The sequence below is a fragment of the Capsicum annuum genome, chromosome 5, assembly GCF_002878395.1.
Source record: "Capsicum annuum cultivar UCD-10X-F1 chromosome 5, UCD10Xv1.1, whole genome shotgun sequence".
Classification (NCBI taxonomy): Eukaryota; Viridiplantae; Streptophyta; class Magnoliopsida; order Solanales; family Solanaceae; genus Capsicum; species Capsicum annuum.
Window position 1 is genome coordinate 200,703,419 of NC_061115.1, and position 5,492 is coordinate 200,708,910.

The window sequence follows — 5,492 nt, forward strand, 5'->3', positions numbered from 1 at the left end:
TAGGTTATGTGTTTCATCATTCTATTTGGATTATAATTTTGTAACCTTACCCTAGTACAATTGGGTCAAGGATTTCATTAGTATATTAGGATTTGGTTATTTATTTTATTAGTTTAGTAGGAGTAGGATAGGAGTATTATAAATACCCTATCATGTTAGAGATTTTGAAGAAGGGGGGGAGACATTCTGACAATTCATTCATCTCCCTACAATTAAGACATCTTCCTACAACCCATTCTCAATTCTTCATTCTTCTACTCTTAAATTCCACAACAAGAGAATCGTTACTTGCTACGGAATCACTAAAACCACACGCCAAACACCTACTATTCACGCCATCCACCATGCAAAGCGTGATATCCTTCGCATTCATGGGTAACTAAATCTCTTAGTTGGGGTTATGGAAGCCGAATGAGTTACTATCTATAGCTATGAGTTTGTGAGTTCAAGACAAGTATATTGCTTATATCATTATTCTCTTCATCTTAAATCTACATTCTTTGCGGTTCAAACACAAGAACACGCCATTCTAACATCTAACCTGTTCGAGAGAAAGGTTATTTGTCTAGAAAAGAAGACGCATAGACCAACGCCAGTCTAACATCTGACTTGTTCGAGAGAAAAGTTATTTGTCTGGAAAAGAGATAATGTCAAGGTAGTAGGACACCCTTTCCTATTAAAAAGCTAGTGCCGTACCTGGACTAACTTCTTGGAGAATTCGTACCGTTAGTCACGCTTTAAGCTCGAGAGAGTTAAAGTGAAATAGTCCTTGTTTAGGTCGAGAGACGCTTGGATTTACCATCGACTACAATTCTCTATAAGCAATTACATGTCAAGACTCTACACACTCATAGCCAATAGAGACGTATACCTCAGAAGGTGGACATAACCCCAACGCCTCAATTCTCATTGTTTACAACACACGTGACAATCTCTCTTTATTTTGCTATTTTCAGTTCTTACATTCTTGTTTTGGTTACATACTACAATCCCCCCTTTCCTACGAGACTTGCACTAAAAGTCTAGTAATTTCTCTTGCTTGTTGGCCAAGCTATTCTCTGTGGGATCGATACCCAACCCAGGTTGGGTTCTATATTTGCTAACGACCGCTTTACACTCCCACGAGAGCTGTAGATTGAGCGTTATCAACTTTGAATGTACTAGTATGCAAGTAAGGTAGGTTTAATGCAATAGGTTCATATGCAGGAACAATACTAACTGAGTGACTAACATAAACATGAGAATATAGACATGTATACGTAACTGTAACTGAGAACATGATAGGACTGAATATTGAGCTCTGACTAATGAGTCTACTGAAATTGACATCTGAGTCACTCATGAGTGAGAAACTGATACTATATTACTAAATATTATATACTAATACTATGTTACTGATACATAGATAATTTTGTCTGATAGTTCTGATTATGAAGAACTGGTATAGTTGACTGTATCTGACAGTCCTGAAGCTAAATGCTAATAACATAAGTTCTGATAACTGATATAACTGATAACATAAGTGACTGTATCTGACAGACCTGAACCTAATGGAACTAGCTGAGTTCCATACTGTATCTGAGTAACTGAATTTGAGATCAATCCTATCTAGTGGGTGATCACTACATATAATGATAATGATACTGATTGACCATATTTGAGATCAATCATTTCTGGTGGGTGATCCTGGGGTCTATTTATAATGATAAGGATTGACTGTATCTGACATTTCTAAATCTATACTACTAAGCTGAATTGACTGTATTTGACAGTTTGAATTCTGTAACTGAAACTATGGTATGTATTCATCTAACCAACATGCCCTATACTAAGCTAATTGGGGTCCAACATGTATAACCAGTTGGAAGGGTGCCAGTACCATGCCACTAGTAAAGACAACTACCGTGGGGTCAGTCCTAATCTAGCAGATGACCCCTGGGATTAGTCCTATACATTTAAATGTGCTAACGGGTGATCCCTAACTATGTCAGTCCTATCTAATGGGTGACATCTCATTCCTACACTGTCTACATAGTTTTAGAACTTAGGGATTTCTTCTAGAGAACTCAGTCCTATCTAGCGGGTGAGTCCCCATCCCTAGGGTCACTCAATGTTGAATCCTACTCTTAATTGAAAGACATCGAATTGGTTAACTAAACTAAAGTGATTATCTGAACTGAGCTAATACTAATTGTATTGTTTAGCGGAGCTAAACTTAGTTTACTGAGTTCCATTGACTGACAGAATGTACTGAGTTTTAAGGACTGGTTGAGAGTACTGAAGTTACTGAGATTATTAGGAATACTGTGGTTACAGAGATTATCGTGAAAAGCTGACATGGCTCTAGGCACAAAGCTAAATTGTTGGGTACAAGTACCCCCAGGACATGATGGAAAGAAACTGACATATCATGGCTTACTTGAACACATGACTAACAACACAATTTATAATTTATATATTGAAACACTTCATCAAATATGTGATATGTATAAACTTGTACATAAATGGGGATTTTATAATATCATGCTAGTTGGGAAATTTTCCTTCATATAGGCACATAATCAAACACATGGTAGGCATAATATATGTAGACAACATTATACAACAATCAAACGTCATGATTCATATCTAATTTCATCATCCAAGGGTTTTAATCCTAAGTTTACATGAATCTACATCTTTACTAGTCAATTTCACATGAAATTTATCAGTAAACATGGATTAAAACTCAATTGGTTATTATCAACATGAGCAACACAAATTCAACATAGAATTCATACAAAAATCCATACACTTGAATTTGAAAAGAGATTATTGGACTACATGGATGAAAAGAGTCCATGAATGAACACTATGCATACCTAAGATGTGATTTCTTAAGGATTGACAGTGAAACCTTCTTGAATTTGAATCCCTAATAGAAACCCTAGCTTGTTCTTGAGAGAAACTTGAGAGAAACTAGTATATTTTTGGTGAAGAATGAATAAATTACGTATTATTAGGTATATATAGGGCTGGGAAATTGACCCTTTTAACCTTGGACGTGTCTTTAATTTTTGAGAAAATTTTCCAATTTTCATCCTTGGCGCGACGCTCCACTATCGCATCAAGTCACTAAAAAGTGGCAAATGAGAAATTAAACGATGGCACAACGTGGAGCTATTGCGTTTCCACCTTGTATGCAACCTAGAAGTTTTGCATGATGCACCACTATTGCGGAACAACACTGGAAATTGATAATTTCCATTTGAGCTATCTCTGCGACGCGCCGAAGGCTCAGGCGATACACTGTCTCACTAAAAAAGATCTAACTCTTCACCTGGGTTTCGGATTAGGGCAAATTTTGTATCAATTGAAAGCTTATTCAATTCCCCACATGATAAAAATTTAAAATATTGAAAATACTATGTTTAAAAAAGTGGATTAATCTTTCAAAGAAAGCCTCTAACATTCTTGGGAAACTTTTCAAGCTAGGAAAAGTACGGGGTATTATAGCAGGGGTTGCGATGCAAGGGCGGCCCTATTCAGCATTTTATTAACACGGTTTGTGGGGTGTAAATTTGTTATTTTCCACACCTTACTCAACCTTAACATAAAATTAATCAACCTATAGGGAAAAATCTCATTCTTTCTCTCAAACTCTCTCAAGAACAAGAATTAGGGTTTTCAATTCAAGATTCAAATTTCAAGAATTAACCATTAATCTTCTTAAAAATAAGCATAAAGGTATGTGAAGTGTTCATCCAAGGGCCCTTTCACCCTTGAAGTTCAAGAAACCCTTTTTAAAATCTTAAATCATGATTTCCATGTTGTGATTTCCTAGATGATGTCTTTAATGAATTTCATGAATTTATGTTAGCGTGTGGGTTGAAATCCTTGAAATTGAAGTGATTAATGTAGCCATGATGTATTGAATTATTATTAAAGACCAAGAATAATGTGATGCCTCCCATGTGTTTGCCAAAATACCTAAGTGAATTAATTGTGCAACTTGATCCATTTTTGATCTTAATTCTGAACTCATCAATGATCTACATATCTAAAGGACTCCCATGTTAAAGCTATGCCTTTAAGGTGTTTGTTTGAAATACCTATGTGAGTTGTTAGTGTAGTTATGACATGATAGCATGCATCCCTATACATGTACAAGTTCAAAATTTACAAGTGTTTAATGAAATGCCTTAGAAAGTGAATTATGAACATGTGGCCATTGTTGTCCCTTCAAGATTTATGTTATGCTTTACTCTTTAAACTATCGAGTCCTGGGGGTATTTAATACCTGACAATTTAGTTGTACACCTAGAGCCAGTGTCAGTTACAGAATAGTCTCAGTCAGGTCACTATCAGTGGTAATTTTAGTCTGTTCTAGAATCCAAGAAAACTCAGTAATCTCAGTACTAATCTAGTCCAGTTCACTAACAGTTTAGTCAAGCCTAGTTTGAACTAGGAAATCAATTTAGTGTTTATTCAGATGGGAGTAGGATTATGCACAGAGTGACCCAATGATGGGGACTCACCTGCCAGTAAATGGGTGTTACTCTTAAAAGTAATCCCTGTATTCCAGAACTATGTAGCGAGCATAGGTAGACATATCAAACCTGCTCATTAGAGTACCTGCAAGATAAGGGTATCTCTTAAGTTTTATTTACCCAAGGCATGATACTGGCACCCTTCCAACTGGGGTTACAAGTTGGACCCCAAAGTCTATTTACAAAAGGGGTATGTCGGTTAGATAATTACCTCCCACAGTCTTAGTTTTAGATTCAGACTCAAATTTAAACTTAGTATAGTTCTACGAACTTCAGAATTGTCAGATACGATTATCCAGATAATTAGTAATATAGTATCAGTACACTCAGATATTAGTAAATTAGTATTCAGACTCAGTATTCGATATCATCACAATTTTAATTACAGTCTATGTATTTATGTTTGCACTCTCATTCAATCATATTCATGTTATTTAGTTAGTATTATTCATGCATCATGAACCCATGAATTTCAACCTACCTCACTAATAATACCAGTACATTCAAAGTACTGACGCATAGTTTTTGTGCTAAGATGTCTTATATCATAGGTTCTGACACACGGACCCTAGAGTATCCTTAGTAGTACAGCTTCTCAGCGGACAGTGTAGTGGTGAGTTCTCAAATTTTGAGGATATAATTATTTTTGGCATTTCAGTTATTTGAGCAGTCAATCGGAGTTAGTTGGGAACTTGTCCCATCAACTCCATATTTTAGACAGTTTAGAGGCTTATCCGACTAGATTGTTTTCAGAAAGTTGTTTTTTAATATTCAGTTTTCCATATACAATATTATTTTTAGATTGAAAGTTATGGAAATTTCCACATTTACTTCCTCATTTTGTTATTACAGTGTATTTATTATTTAGTGGTCACAGCAGGTACCAATCATGGGTTAGCTAGTGGTCCTTTGGGACTATTAGCGTCGTGTAGCATTCGGGGTATAGACTCGGGGCATTATAAA